Raw genomic sequence first — 16,837 nt, forward strand, 5'->3', positions numbered from 1 at the left:
GACGATGTTTGAATCATATGTTACACGTTTCCAACACTGCACAATGAGTAGAATTCACATAATGTAACAGAGTAAAATCTGAAGTCGCTCGCAACATAGTACGAATACTAATATTACTTTCCTTACACACAAAACGGCATATCTTCAGCATTTAAGCAGTGCAATAAAAAACCAGACGACAAAAGTCTTGATGAACTTCTTTCCTGAAGTTTCTCTGAAGATTAAAATTCTGTGGCGGACCGTCAGTAGAACCTAGTTCCTTTACCTTTCGCGTACAAGGCTCTACCGACTCAGCTACTCGCGGATGACTCACGACCCGTCCTACCAGCAATGCGGAGGGTCGTGAATCGTGTTTGGATATCTCAGCAGGTGAGCATTTGTCCGTGAAAGGCAAAGGTCCCAGTTTCAGTTCCCAGTCCGGCACACATTTTTAATGTGATAAGAAGTTTCAAATCAGTGTATATTCCGCTGCAGAGTGAAAATTCTTTCTAGAAATTTCTTTCTTGTTATTCTATTAAAGCGGATGTTTATTAACAAATTACTCTTGTTTATGAAGGCTTGTTTAGCTACCGAACTACTTCTTTTAACGTCTATTACAATTTTGTTGTCTCTGTTATTATACTTCCCAAGTAGCGGAATTCATGTACCTGCATTAGCGTTTTGTTTACTGTCTTAATATTTGCCCTTGCTTGTCCATTAGATTGATTTATCACCATTATTTTAGTCTCGTAAGTATTTATTATTTTAGTTTTGTCTGCGTTTATTTTCAATTTGTGGTTATCCAGGACAACAACAACAAAAATTTTTAACATATATTTCATATCCTCCTAAGGCTAGCACGCATCATCAAATCGAATACGATGTACTTATTTATCGTTAATTTTGAGCCCTTTGGTGCCACTTTTCATCGTTTTTTAACTTTTCATGGATAAATTAAATAAATATGAAGAGAGCATCTTTGTCGGACACCTCTTATTATCCTAGCCTATTTCTTACTACCACTGAAATATATTCTGTACTAACGGTTTCGTACAGACTGTGACTCAATCTTTTATCTCTTCAGATTTCCAAGCAGTACCGTCCAGTCCAATCTCTCAAAAGTTTTCTCTACGTCAATGAAAAAAAGCATACGTTTTCCTGTTCCTCACACTTTTTCTTTCTGAGGTAATTTGTAGTGTCATTATAACCTTCTGTTTCCATTTCCTTCCCCCCAAAACAAACCGTCTTCTCCTAAATGTCGTTTAACCTTTGCTTTTAGTCTTCCCTTAACGGTATTGAGTAGAATATTTGAAGCATGGCGCAGTAGCGCCAGAGTTAAATCATTTGAATGATCACTGATATTTCAACTCTTTGATATGTTATTTGTTTTACTTTTTGTTAATGCCGCTGATAGTGTTCCATCCTATTAGATTTGAAAGATCAGTTATCCATTTCCGTGCGACACATAGTTGTATTCGGTTTCTTTTATTCTTCTCTCGCAGTTAAAGCCTATTTTTCTCAACCAGGTTAGTTTTTTTATGAGATCTTGAGCCGTTTGTGGTTTCCTTGGGTTCAGTTGCTTCTTCCCTAGAACACTCTCTGCTTTTTCAGTATACATCTTATTTCCCCCCAACTTACTGTCTCCCAATATACCTTGTCCGTCTCCACCTTAAATTTCTCTGCACTATCTCCATTCATTATTCTTTCTAGATAACATATGAACTCTACTAATACAGTGAAATTAAAAATTATATCACATCCCTATCCACAATAAATAAAAATGACCGTCAAAAGCAGGAGTCTGTAAGGTTTCACGATATTTTTAATATCGTTCGGAATTGTTATGTTGTTATACTGTGTAATGTTCTTACTTATATTTGTAAACCGTAAGGTTACAGATGCAGTAGGCGTAACATTGCATATATAAATAACTCAGGGAATTTCTCTTGGGGAAACGATAGCATTTTGTTGATCGATATCTCGACTCCACATGAACCCACAAACGTCAACAGACACTTTTTAAGACCTCGAATGGGCTTCGATAGGCTGGTCATACCAAGAATGATAAATACCGATGCATGGTTTTTGCTCCATATTTCTTGACCCTAAGTCACACGAAACGGGAAACGGTCGGGACCTAAAACGTTTTTTTGTTAATTTCTTAAGGATCAAGCCATTAATCTCGACGTAGCACCAAACGACTATTTTCTTCTAGCCATTTTGAAACCGTTTTATAATAATGCTAAATACGATTTATGAGTGACCGAAGGAGTTTCCAGCAGGAAAATTTTAGTGTTGAAGTTGTTTGTGTAAAATAATACCACATAGCGTTTCCATTGGGCGCTGAAGATCCGTTGGACTGACCCATGTATCGAAGAGGTGACTGGAAGTGATTTTTAATTCTATGCTGGCCGACGTTCTGTCCTTACTTCCACAGTGCTAAATATACTTGTACGTTTGAGGCACATTAAAATTATGTACTCGTGGTTTATACCAATCTGCATTCTAAAGTCTGCAATACGCTGACGATGTTTCACAGTAGAATAATTATTTGCTAGCGGCTTTTGGTGGTGTAAAGCTGTCTTCAGTTGAAAGTAACTCTGTAGTATGCTCATGTTGGGGTTGTTCCTCTACTTTGCACATACCTGAAATTTTCTATTATTGTGTCAAATTTTTCTTAAAGCTTTATAGACATTCGCCAATTGTCACCAAAGGATGTGATTTTATAGTTGGTGGTGGACGTCTGCATTTCTAGTGAACATTGAATTAACTGAATATCGATGATGGAGCATATAATGGTGGACATCATGGCACCGCTAATAAGATCTGAACGAAATACCGACACATGTTTAAAAGTGCCTCTTCTTTTCTGCCTTGTGTTCTATCTAAAGGATACCACCTTATCTGGATACAAGCCTCACGAGTTTCGCTAGATTAGCAAATCATCCTATGGCTGTTTACGTTCCTCCTTACTCAGAATCTTTAGTTGGGCCGCAGGCATCAGAAACGGAGAGACTCTCTTAGACCTTCTCTCTCGGAAATCTAATATGCTTCGTCGTTTAGTTCGCAAAAAGTAGCTGTCATCGGCAGATTTCCAAACCTGCAACTCCAATGGGTATACACTCAAGTCACGTTAATGTGACCACCTCCCAAAAGCCTGAGTAACCACCAGTTGTAGCACGGACCTCTGCAAGACGTGCAGGAAGAGATGATGATGATGATGATGATGATGATGATGTTTGGACTGTGAGGCGCTCAACTGCGCGGTTATCCACGCCTGTACAAATTCCCAACCTTTGTTCAGTCCAATCTCGCCACTTGCTTGAATGGTGATGAAATGATGAGGACAACACAAACACCCAGTCATCTCGAGGCAGGTGAAAATCTCTGACCCCACTGGGAATCGAACCCGGGACCCCGTGCATGAAGAGTCAGTGAGTTTCTGGAAGATATCGACTGGGGTGTGGAGCCACGCTGACTCCATTGCTGTCACCAGCTGCGATGAGTTTCTCGGTTGAGGGTCCACGACGCGAACAGCACATCTGAGTTGGTCCCCCGCATTCTCGGTTGGGTCGTAGTTTGGTGACTTTGGTGGCCAAGGGAGTATGGTGACTCATGCTGATGCTCTTCGAATCATGCGCGTGCACTTTGAGCTGTGTGACTTGAACTGTCCTTCTGGCAGATGCCACCATGTTGAGGAAAGACAAACTGAATATGGGGGTGAACATGGTCTGCGAGATCAGATGCATATCTGTGTTGATACACTGTACCTTCCAGAGAACGAGATCATCCAGGGAATGCAACGAAAATATTCCCCATATCGTAATGCTCTCCCCTCCAGCCTGGACCCTTCCAGTGTTTGTTGCAGGGTGTTTTCTGTCAGTTGTAAGGAGCCTAAACCTGATTCATCTGGAAAGGCCACCTATCGCCACCCAGTAGACGTTCTGTTGTGGCAAGGGTGTGCATATTTGCATACTCCAACCATCGTTGGTGATGTACAGCAGTCAGCATGGATGCACGAACCAAGTGCCTTCTGTGGGAGCCCATGTCCAGCAACGCTTGCTGAAGAGTTGTTGAGGAGACGCTGCTGGTAGTCCTTGATTCATCTGGACGGTCAGCTGTTCAATAGTTGCACGTCAATTCGCCCATACACATCTCCACAGCCATCAGCCCCATCCTGTCATCTACGGTCTGCAGTGTACTGCAGTTGCCCGCAGTGCCAGAACTGGATAGACCCATTTTCGCATTGCACAATACACTTTAATCACCGTGGCATATGAACAGTTCACAAACTTTGCACTTTCAGAAATGGTTCCACCCTTGGTACAAAAGGCAATGGCTATGCCCTTTTGGACGTCGGGTAAATCGCTCCATTTTTGTAATACAACGGCTACACTGTTGTCCGTGTCGCCTTGGCATGCTTTGTGTACCCCCCAATGCTAGTGCAGCCACCTGCCGTCAGTGGGTGGTTATTGCACTTGGTTATTGCATCTGACATCGAACATTGGCGGTGGTCACATTAATGTGAATAAACCATGTCGGTATCTTCTGCTCGTTATCTGCCGATTCGTCCAGATAGCTACGCTTGGCGGCATGCAACTTCCCAAATGACATCTGGGCGGCTAATTCACGGCGAAGGCCGTTGTTCTGGCCAGCCTGGGTGTGGATTTTAGGCGTTTTCCTATTTGCGACTAGGCGAATATTTGGCTGGACACAGGTCTCACCTCAATTACACGATTCATTGGCATGTTCGTAGGCTTCCAGGCAGGATAACGCTAGAATTAGACTGTTGGCGTACACAAATTCCGTCGCTTGGAGTCAAAGGGATGACGACAGGAAAGGTACCTGGCACAATCAACCAGCCAAAGCCATAAAAAACATGCTGGCCCAGCGTAGAAGCATGATGAAGGCCAGGAAAAAGAAAAAGAAGTGGTTAACAGTTGTCCAAAGTTTTAGGTGATTTATCTTCGTAAATAATAAACAAAAATTCAAGTAATACTTGTTTATTGTTGCTCAGAACAAAAACCGAACCATATCGCACCTGGCTCAGTGATTGTTGCCAATGCGTTATTTTGAAAAATAGATGTTGGAGGATATCAAGCCTAATTAACTCGGCATTCTTCAAAACTGTCCACGAAACTGCCCACCGTCAACTCAGACTTTTTTTTTCATGTGACTTGTGATATCATTGCCATGGCCTCAAGCAAGACATACGTCAGAATTACGACGTGTCTGAAGAATGAAATTAAGTTACATATAATTTTAAGTTACGTTGATGGCCAGTTATGTGGATAACTCAATATAGCTAACTGACAGACTGCTTGTTTTGCTCGCATGTAAGCCATGTTTATAATTGAGGACAGAACTGAAGTCCTTGTACAATTAGCGACATTTATTTTACGAGAGCTGTATAACTTACAAGTTTGTGGTATGTGACAAATGAAGAATAAATCACCAAGCTTTTGCTATGATACCATTAAAGCACAACATGTGAGCCGTTTGTTGCTCTAAGATTGTATAATCGATTTTCGTTGTCACTCCATACGTTGGACAACATCCGTTGTGTAACAGCAGCAACAGCATCTGTTATCCTCTTCCTCATGTTTCCAAATCAGGTAGCTTAAACCTTGTCCTTTACGTAGCCCCACAAGAAGAAATCTAAAGGTATTATGTCTGGTGATCTCGCAGGGCAGGCAGTGGGACCGTCATGCGCAAGCCACCTATCAGAAAGTGCTTCATCAAGAAAATTTCAAAGCTGCAATCTCCAATGAGGCAGTGCTCACACTTGTTGGAAAATCACTTCAGGCTGCAAGTCTCTTTGTTGTGGGTCCGCAATCTGACGTATCCTATCCAGATAGATGTTAGCTGTTACCGATCTCCGACCAAAGAAATGGCTACTTACTCTGTCATACATTTAACCGCATCACACATTCTTTTTAGGGGAATCCGTAACCTGATCTAAGGCAACAAGAGGAATTTCCGAATACCATATCCTCTCAGTGTCCCTGTTAACTTTGCCTTATGCATGGAAAGTAGCCTCATCTGAAAAACAATTTCGTTGAAGATGCTTATTGCTAGTGTCGATTGGTGCCAACGTATCAATCGCAAAAGCTGCTCGACAAGTTCCATACTTGTCTGGACCCTACATGCATGCACGGTCAATCCGTTGTGTAGAATTCTTTGCACCGTCGTCCTAGAACTCGCTAATTCACTAGGTGCATACCGAGTAGATTTGGAAGGGCTTCGTAAGAACACCTGTTGCGCATCTCCGACACTTTATACCCCCCTGACTGAACGCAGCCCTGTTCGCAGGAGATGCAACACACTGCCGGTGTATTTAAACTTCATGTACCAGGCACAAATACTCCATCAGGCGCTTCTCTTCCGTATTGTCTTCGAAAATTTCGCTTCACAATAGATGCAGATTTTGTCTCGTGATGCCACAAAACTCACTGCACTTTCTCTTCGCGTGACGCCATTTTACAACGACAATGGCTATAGTATTTTCTACTCAGCTTCACCTGCAACAAAGATATGCAAATAAACTTGGTGATTTATCTTTCAGTTATCACAAACCACCATTTTTTGAGTTCTACAGTTTTTGTGAACTAAATATAGATAATTGCACAAAGATCGAAAGGGTGTGGAAGGACTAAAAATATGAAAAATAAAAGTCACTGTAAAGTAAAAATGTAACCGAAAGTTATTGTGATTGTTGTAAAAAAACTCAAAATTAAAAAACTGAAATTGTATCTTGATTAGGCGAAATAGTTCAAAATTTGTCAATGATTATAAGTAAAGTTACTTACCAGAATCGAGGTATTTTGACTTCATGCTTCAATTGAGAAAACAGTTTGGATACTAGAAACGATACCCGACTAAGAATGTTATTTATACATGCACTCAACAAATAGTACAAACCTTAAGTAATGATACATTGCCAGTTGTCATCTTTTCAAGACGTTTGATTGTGTAATCATCTTAGTCTCTTAGGAAAACTCAATTTTTGTGGAACTGATAGCTTTACACACATCTAGTCTGATTCATACTTAACAAACAGAATACAAAAGGTTGGGCTGAACAGTTCAGTGTCGGAAAGGTAGAAAATTTTAATAACCGGGTGGGGGAAAAAATCATAAATGAGTCGCACAGGGTTCAATTTTGGGTCTACTCCTATTCCTTATATATGTGAATGACCTTCCACTTAAAATTCAACAAGCAAAATTGGTACTTTTGCAGACAATACTAATATTATAATAAATCCCATTAGAGAGAAAGTAGTATAAAAGCTGGTAAATATTTTCCAAATATTTATTATGTGGTTCCCTGACAATGGAATCTCTATAAATTTTGAAAAAACGTACTACAGTCAGTTCCATGCAACAACTAGAGTCGTGCCAAGAATTGATGTAGCACATGAGAAGAAGCCAATAAGTAGGGTGGAATGCTCCAAATTTTTGGGTGTACATATTGATGAAAACTTTAACTGGAAGAAACAGTTAAGTTCAGCTGCTTTTGCTCTTCGTATGACTGCTAATCTTGGAAATAAACGTATCAATCTCCTGACATCTTTTGCATATTTCCACTCAGTAATGTCGTACGATATAATTATCTGTGCTAACTCATCACTACGAAAGAAAGTATTGATTGCACAAAAGTGAACAGTGTTAATAATATGTGATGTTAACCCATGAACCTCATGTAGGTACCTCTTCAAGAAGCTAGGCAATTTAACTACGCTATCACAATACATATATTCGGGAACAAATTTTGTCATTAACAATCCATCACAATTCGAGAATAACAGTGATGTACATACCTACAACACTAGGACAAATGAACTTTATTACCCACTGTTCAAGCTGTCAGTGGCTCAGACAGGAGTTCAATATGTAGCAACAAAACTTTTTACTCATTTTCCAAATAACATAAAATCAGTGACACGTAGCAAAGCAACCTTTTAATCTAATTTAAAATCATTGCTCCTGGACTGTTCATATTACATTGAAGAATTTCTCCTTGGAAACTGGTAGCCAGAAAACAATTACGAGAAGCTGCATGGGTAGGACTGAAAATGTGTTCGTTAATGTTAACACTAATCATGTATGGTTCAAATGGCTCTGAGCACCATGGCACTTAACATCTGAGGTCATCAGTCCCCCAGAACTTAGAACTACTTAAACCTAACTAACCTAAGGACATCACACACATCCACGCCAGAGGTGGGATTCGAAACTGCGACCGTAGCGGTCGCGCGGTTCCAGACTGTAGCGCCTAGAACCGCTCGGCTAATCATGTATGCGTATACTGTATAGTGACTCGTCGTTCACGTAATTTCGATAAAATAATACTTTACTTGATCTGTGGAACATGTAACTAACTTACTAAATAACTTAATCTGTGAAGGGGCCGCATGTTTCAAGCCTTCTACTCACATAATGAATTTACATCTGAGAGTCTCTTGTTTCATTTACTTTCCCTTTTCTTTTTTTTATGCCAACTTCTGACTTGTTTTGCACGCTGATTACATGAGTGGTTAGGATGTAGCTCGTAGTAATGTTAATAACCCATATCTCGATACTAAATGTAACATTTAATTTTTATAGTAGTTTCTGTCTTAATGTGACCGGTTTTCATCACGGAAAGTCCTCTTCGCTGTGGACAAAAAGACGGAACGTTTCTCAGATTCTTGAGGAGCTGTCAGTCACTAAAAGAGCAGTTGGCGAACCGCACGGGCAGCCGAGCAACCCTTTCAGGAATTTTCTTGAAGGTACCTCAAACAATGGGTGGTAGAATGGATGACTGGAATTCTCTGTAGCAAAATGGGAAACCAGTAGTGGAAAGAGTGAGAACTACGCCTGTTGACAAACTTTTGGTGGGGTTCTCAGCTTTCCAGTTGCCGTCACCCCACTGTAATTCGGACTCCAGACGCCGTTTCCAAAAGTTATGTAAATGTTGGCACACGATTCTGCGAAATTTCCAGACTCTCCCTTCTCCCTGAGAATCCTCTGACATGCTCTACAAAATTTCCAAGATTTCCGACAAACGAGTCTGACCGTGGGAACGGGGCGTTTCTCGATCTTGGATGCCATAAAAACAAAGCTCACTGATAGATACACCTTCCACTTGATGATCGGCGCTGTTGAACAGACTTCCAGACACCTCATTGGAGGAGCAATTTCACCATTTCTGGGACTATGTTGGTCCATCATGGACAGGGGACATCGGCTGGTTAATTAACTGTCAACGTAAATAAAACTCCCAACAGTCGTGTAACTTAACACGTTATTTTATTATTTTATTTTGAAAGCCATCAGTTTCGGCATTTCACTATGCATATGGGACCTGAAGATGGCATAGTGAAATCCTGAAACTGGTAGCCTTCAAAATAAAATGAAATAGCATCTTAAATTACGCGGCTGTTGGGAATTTTATTGAGACTGACAGTTATTTCTGGAACTGGCTAAGAATACTGTACCGGGTGCCTTTTCACTGTATGAAAGAAGGCAATCAAAATTTAGGCAGGGACTCTATTTCGGATTCTCATTTGGATGTTCATACTTTTCAGATTTCGCGATTGCACGATGTTTTTCTTGACTTCAGCTTTCTGCCAAGTTTTCGAAGTTCTAGTTTGAACTTATCGGCACCTGTGATCGGTTATCAGGAGAGTCTCCACTCACGATCACCACATCTGGCTATGCCGGCAGTGATTAGCAGCCGCTACAGCAATTCGCACGGTGACTCGCGTGGAGTCAGCTCAGCCACAGTCGCGTGAAGATTCCCGACTTCGGTGACCATGGTATAATGAAGGGAGAGGAGTTCATTCCCACATTTTCACTTTCAGTTTCCATAATTTGATCTACGCGCTTCACGCACTAGTCAGCTTGTACTCTGCATCTAATTCCTGTTTCAAAGAGGATCTTTCTCCGTAGCTACCCGTGTTTCGTTTAGGTATTTAGTTAATTCACTGAAGTTCACCCGTCCGGCTGCGATTCTTTCCGTTCCTTCCTTTACTCATTGACTTGTCATGTGCTCTTTTCAGATTCATTCTCTACTTATTTTAGACAGTTTTACAGGCATGGTAGAAAATGTATGTTGAGTTGTGTACTTTATGCACGTGGGCACGATATCAACCGTATTTGTCCAGCATCACGCTGGTGACAAACCTAATAACCATTAATTTTTCGATCGCTGTTTTATTTTATTTACTTAAAATTCATTCTCAAGTTGTCTGTAATCTTGACGTTGATGTGTTCGGACTAAATTGCATATTGTTTTAGTAACGTGTATCAGATCAAATACTATCATTCAGCAACCATTAAAGTAAATTATTCAATTGAAATTCCCAGGTCTTGTAGCGATAAGCAATACGCGAGGCCCCTGGCGAGTTCATGATCTTATCAAATAAGTTTGTTTTGTGTGCGGTAGTTGATATTTCAGATAGGCTATTAACTTCATGGAAATGATCTGTCATGTTATTTGATCTGGAGCCATAACTGTAAATCTAATCTGCATACCTACGAGGCATCTGATGAGCATTCAAAGCGCACCCAGCTTCTGGCAAATTGATTCAATACGCTTTTCTAAATACGGCGTTAAAATGAAGATGAGTAGTGCTCTCATATCAAGTGTGCAGAGTTAGTTGACGGAAGTTATTCGCCACAAAACCTAATACTAATAGGTCGTACTGACCCCCAACACATATTAATAAAGTATAGCGCGACACTCGGGATTGAGAGTTTTGTTAAATTCTATACATGCAGTGATTAATCAAAAAAATAAATACTGAATACTGCAATATTATTTACTCCGTACTGCAATATTATTTTCTCTGTTAAATATTGTGGACAAGCATGAGACTCTGAAATAACCCAGTACCACGATAACATACGTACGTACATCGGTTATTCCGAAGTACGCACGAAATAATATTTTATACACAGCGCGCGACTCACCGCCTTCTAACAGATAGTTCGCGTGAGCGCTGCTATTAGGGAGAGAAAATGTGTGTGCTTTTACACAACCGTAATAATAGCTCTGAGCACTATGGGACTTAACGTCTATGGTCATCAGTCCCCTAGAACGTAGAACTACTTAAACCTAACTAACCTAAGGACATCACACAAACTGCAATGACTAATTTGGTTGTCAGGGGCTACTGGTCATTTACGTATTAACTTCCACAAAGAAACTGAGATATTTTTTATGCTTATTAAACGATATATTTTTCTGTTTTTACTATTTGTTATCTGCAAGACAAAAGCTGAGGAGAATCTCATCTGTCGTTAAGCAGCCAATCTTAAACATATTGAACTCATTCAGTACGAAAACATTAAAGAATGGAATTTGTCTTTACGTTACTAGTTTTGAAACTATTAAAAGATCAAAATAGAGAAGTCTCCCGCATTTACATTTAATATTACAGACTGAATTTCTAACTAAAAAATATCGTCAGCGTAATGGCCGACCAAATGCTGCTAGGGAAAGAGAGCTCCCCGCAATACGAAGTTCTGAAATACAGTTATTAATTACAGTTAATGGTGACTATTATGGGAGGTGCTCACTACCTCAATAACCAACACTTTTAATAACAGTTTGACATACATTCTGATAACTTACAGGCACACTTACATTAAATATCAGACTGTGATACAATGGCGGCCTTCCGCTAGACGAAACAGACTAGGAAAAAAAGTCTAACCCAAAAAAATTATCTCTGTTCTTCTTCATCTACATTACACAGATACTAAAACAAAAGGCTGTTGAACGGATCGCTGTTTGCAAGCGTTACAGATAGTAAACTATATTTTTTTAATATTTGATATTCATCGCGCACACGGACGCAGTCTTTCAATAATTTATAGTTCACACGTCACTGTTTTTAACACACAAAAAACCCTTTTAATTTTTCTCGAAATGTCAATTTATGTGACGTTCCGTCACAAGTGAGGGACTATTTCTAAAAGAGAAACCAAATACAAAAACTTGTACCACACGAAGAAAGCTGATAGAGTCTTTACAAAGTGAAAAGATCGATATGGAAGGGTCGGATAATTGTATGTAGTTGTCGAAAGTGTCTGTTACGTGACTTCAGAACCAACTTCTGTTACGAAGGAGTATTCATTTTACGTAATAGTTTTGGAATACTTCCAGTGGTTACAATCGCTCTCGGCATTTTTAAAAGGGCGTCCGTGAAGTTACAAAGATCTGTAATTCGAATGTTAGATTGGAGGATTATGAACTGGATAAGCTTTGGTACAGTGAAACATATGAAAACACTTGTGTTGATCAACTGGCTAGGGTAATCACAGCGAAAGGAACGTATCAATAGGAATTGCAAAATACGTTTATTTCCTTTAACGTAACTTGAGTCCTAGTCAACATAGCAAGAAGTAATCATGTTTTAGCCATGCTTACGACTGCCATCAGAAGCCACTGGAAATGTGAAGGGTGGTCATAAACTTTCGCTACCTGGTCCAGTGCAGGAGGGAAACTTTTTGTCGTATGGGTACCCAACTTTACGGGAATTATGTTCAGACTGAGCGCTGCAGGATTTGCGTCGTTACGTGTTAGTTCGATGACAAGCCGTTAGGCGCCAGTACTGATACGGTGACGTAGGGTCGATAACACAAGCATCAGTGTGAATTACAGTTCCAGACGGTCAACGCGGGTCTGGACTTGGTGAGTAAAGCTGTTTTATACTAAAAAAAAAAACCAGCAATAGTTCTGCTGCTCTTCGCGAGTATCGACGCATTAAAGGAGTATGGAGACGTCCTCTTTCTACACCGAGGTTGAACAATCATCCTCCTTTACCTCCTCTGCATTACTGCAGATGACGTGTCACTGAGCACATTTGTTCCGTGCGTGCAGTACACGAGAGGCGCCTAGTTGTTTCCACTGCACTGTGTGGAATAGGAAGGTTCTGTTATAGTTCACTAACCTGCTGTCTTCAAGTTGATGTCCCGAGCAGCCAATCATACAGCAGTAGCATTATGCAGGCGGTCTTTCTCACGGGAATGGTACCGAAGCTAACATCTGTCACAGGTACCTCACACCACATTTCGTCATCTACGAGGTGCATTCAAGTTCTAAGGCCTCCGATTTTTTTTCTGATTAACTACTCACCCGAAATCGATGAAACTGGCGTTACTTCTCGGCGTAATCGCCCTGCAGACGTACACATTTTTCACAACGCTGACGCCATGATTCCATGGCAGCGGCGAAGACGTCTTTAGGAGTCTGTTTTGACCACTGGAAAATCGCTGAGGCAATAGCAGCACGGCTGGTGAACGTGCGGCCACGGAGAGTGTCTTTCATTGCTGGAAAAAGCCAAAAGTCACTAGGAGCCAGGTCAGGCGAGTAGGGAGCATGAGGAATCACTTCAAAGTTGTTATCACGAAGAAATTGTTGCGCAACGTTAGCTCGATGTGCGGGTGCGTTGTCTTGGTGAAACGGCACACGCGCAGCCCTTCCTGGACGTTTTTGTTGCAGTGCAGGAAGGAATTTGTTCTTCAAAACATTTTCGTAGGATGCACCTGCTACCGTAGTGCCCTTTGGAACGCAATGGGTAAGGATTACGCCCTCGCTGTCCCAGAACATGGACTCCATCATTTTTTCAACACTGGCGGTTACCCGAAATTATTTTGGTGGCGGTGAATCTGTGTGCTTCCATTGGGCTGACTGGCGCTTTGTTTCTGGATTGAAAAATGGCATCCACGTCTCATCCATTGTCACAACCGACGAAAAGAAAGTCCCATTCATGCTGTCGTTGCGCGTCAACATTGCTTGGCAACATGCCACACGGGCAGCCGTGAGGTCGTCCGTCAGCATTCGTGGCACCCACCTGGATGACACTTTTCGCATTTTCAGGTCGTCATGCGGGATTGTGTGCACAGAACCCACAGAAATGCCAACTCTATAGGCGATCTGTTCAACAGTCATTCGGCGATCCCCCAAAATAATTCTCTCCACTTTCTCGATCATGTCCTCAGACCGGCTTGTGCAAGCCCGAGGTTGTTTCGGTTTGTTGTCACACGATGTTCTGCCTTCATTAAACTGTCGCACCCACGAACGCACTTTTGACACATCCATAACCACATGTCTCCTTCAACTGTCGATGAATTTCAATTGGTTTCACACCACGCAAATTCAGAAAACGAATGATTGCACGCTGTTCGACTAAGGAAAACGTCGCCATTTTAAGTATTTAAAACAGTTCTCATTCTCGCCGCTGGCGGTAAAATTCCATGTGCCGTACGGTGCTGCCATCTCTGGGACGTATTGACAATGAACGCGGCCTCATTTTAAAACAATGCGCATGTTTCTATCTCTTTCCAGTCCGGAGAAAAAAAATGGGAGGCCATAGAACTTGAATGCAGCTCGTATATACTTCTTGCATCTCCACTGCTCTGGGAACAGCTTATTGGAGACAAATATGATGGCTGACTAAGCCAGAAATATTATAGTGTACTTTGAAATCCACCTTCCTAGCTCGGTGGGCAGCATATTTGGCTGTTATGAGTAGGCCCAGGATTCGGCTCACTATACCGTCAGAGATTTCTCCTAGGTGGGAGGACTGCAACAGGATGCACTCAGCCTTGTGGAGCCGTTCGAGGAGGTGCTTGAGTGAGAAATAGCGGCTCCAGGGAATAGAACGGCCGAGAGAGCCGTGTGCTGGCCACAAGCCCCTGTATACTGCATCCAGTGAGAACATTGCCAGAGGACGACATGGCGGTCGGTCGGCCCCTATTGGCCCATGAGCGTCAATACCCGGAGCTTTGCCTTTGCTTTTTTATCCTTCCAAAACCGTTAGACACAGGTTTATTTGCCTGCTATACAAGTAAAGATGGCACGTAAATTTGCGTTTAAACATTTCCATATGAAGACAAAAGAGACAAATGAATTTTTTTTACCAAGGCTGGGATTAGAACCCGGGTCTCCTGCGCACTGTGCAGATGCGCTATCTTCTACGCCACCCTGGCACATGGCTTTGCACACCGGCACAGACTACTCTAGCACACGTGCCTCTTCAACGCAAATTCCCATTCATGACTCAATCCACTTCGTGTTCACCCTCAACTCGAACCGCATTGCATGGGCACTCCAACTGCATTGGAATGGCACCTCGGCAAGGAATGAAAAGGGAGAGCCTGCCTGAAACCCAGACCTAGTTGCTTTATCACTTGAAGAGAGAACTTTTCAAGTCTCAAGGATCAATGATGTATAAATCCAGACTGAAGCGACGATTGAAAATTTGTAGCAATGCCAGGATTCGAATCCAGCTCTCCTGCTCGCTAGGCAGATGAGTAAACCAATTTGCCACCCTACGCACAACTGCATGGAATATCCTGGGAGGAATACCAAGTGAGCTGAGACATAAATGGGGAGCTAGGCACCCTAGGGTAGTCTGTGGCAAGCCACTGTGGCACAGTGGCGTATAGTTAGCGCATCTGTCTCCTAAGCAGGACAACTGGGTTCGAATCCGGTCTTGGTACATATTTTTGGTCTGCTTATAAACTTTTATGTCATCTCGTTGTCTCTGTAGACCTGTACAATGATGAAGCAAGGAGAGGTTTTTGTTTGGTGGCCAGTATCCTCATTCTGTAACACAAACTGTTTACTTAACTCAAGATATTAGCTTTGGTACAAGTTCTTCTGTATAGTCCACATTAATCTCAGTGGTGGTGAAGTATAAAGTCCGCTATCTTTGCAATTATGCCTGCTGTGTGCTGCCTGTCTCTGTTAGCGGCGCAGCTAACTGCTACTGCGATTCCCACTGTGCCACGACTGATCACACTGCAATTAACTCGGTTGCGACAGACTCGAACAGACTCGCCCTCTGGTCTGTGGTGGCGATCCTAAATACTGCCAGCCGAGAGGGCGATGGCGGCGCGTTTCCTGTGAGTCTGTTGTTGGCCTCTGTCTATCGTCTCGCAACCACTTTGCCGCATGACGGGCTGGCGCCAGCTTATGCCAGCACGTAGATATCATAAATGCCTGAGACTTGGAAAGGCCTCTGGAAGCACATGGTTTCATCTGATTGTGTTTAAACAGCTTTTCATCTGATGACAGTAGAGGTTTATTGCCTTTTCAAATTACGATGCTTAGTGACGTCAGTGACTTACGTTCAAACATAAAGACTTTAGAAATAGATTTTACCTTGCAAGTTTTAAAGTTCAGTCAACATTATCGTTACAGAAATCATACTGGCTTATACTCATATGTGTTAAGGTATGTTTCGAGAACCACTTTTATTTTGTGTGCCCATTGTGCGTGTCATACCAAGAGCATACATATCCAGTTGGGATATGTGGGGGGTGGGGGGAGAGAACAACTACCCTCTACTACCAACCCCCCACCCACCAACTGCAGAAGTAAATGATCTTTACAAAGTGAACTGCCTCACTAAACAGACAAATACATCAATTCAGTATCAATTTGAACAAAATCTCAGCATGTAACACAGATAGCAGATACTGCTGTAATGTGCAAGTAAGAAGAAGGGTGTATGATGGGTTGCATATGGCGACTGACAGAGCATAATTATGTCCCGCCCGTCTGTTCTTTTTGTCTGTCTCACTCCACATGAGCCAGCTGTTGCCTACCCCAGTAACAGACAATACTGGGGTAAGTGCCATATTGGGTCATTCCTTCTACTTCTGACTCTCTCTAGTACAATTTATATCGTCCAAAAACTATCGTTTCACAATGTATTAATTGCCTTTTTGCTTTCTGGCACCCATAGTGGCCAGTACAGTAGCTAAGTATCCTCAGCACTTGTAACCTAACATGAAAACAACGGTAATTATTCTGCATGCGCCCCGAAGCATATTCTGCAGACAGATGTGATGGAATAACG

General features: G+C 41.9%; 1 protein-coding gene across 1 annotated transcript in view; it reads left to right on the forward strand.

Moving 5' to 3' along the window:
• Positions 1–16,837, forward strand: part of LOC124550796 (neprilysin-1-like) — a 487,987-nt gene that overhangs the window by 439,631 nt on the left and 31,519 nt on the right. The window lies entirely within an intron of this gene.

The sequence above is a fragment of the Schistocerca americana genome, chromosome 9, assembly GCF_021461395.2.
Source record: "Schistocerca americana isolate TAMUIC-IGC-003095 chromosome 9, iqSchAmer2.1, whole genome shotgun sequence".
In the NCBI taxonomy this organism is placed as follows: Eukaryota; Metazoa; Arthropoda; class Insecta; order Orthoptera; family Acrididae; genus Schistocerca; species Schistocerca americana.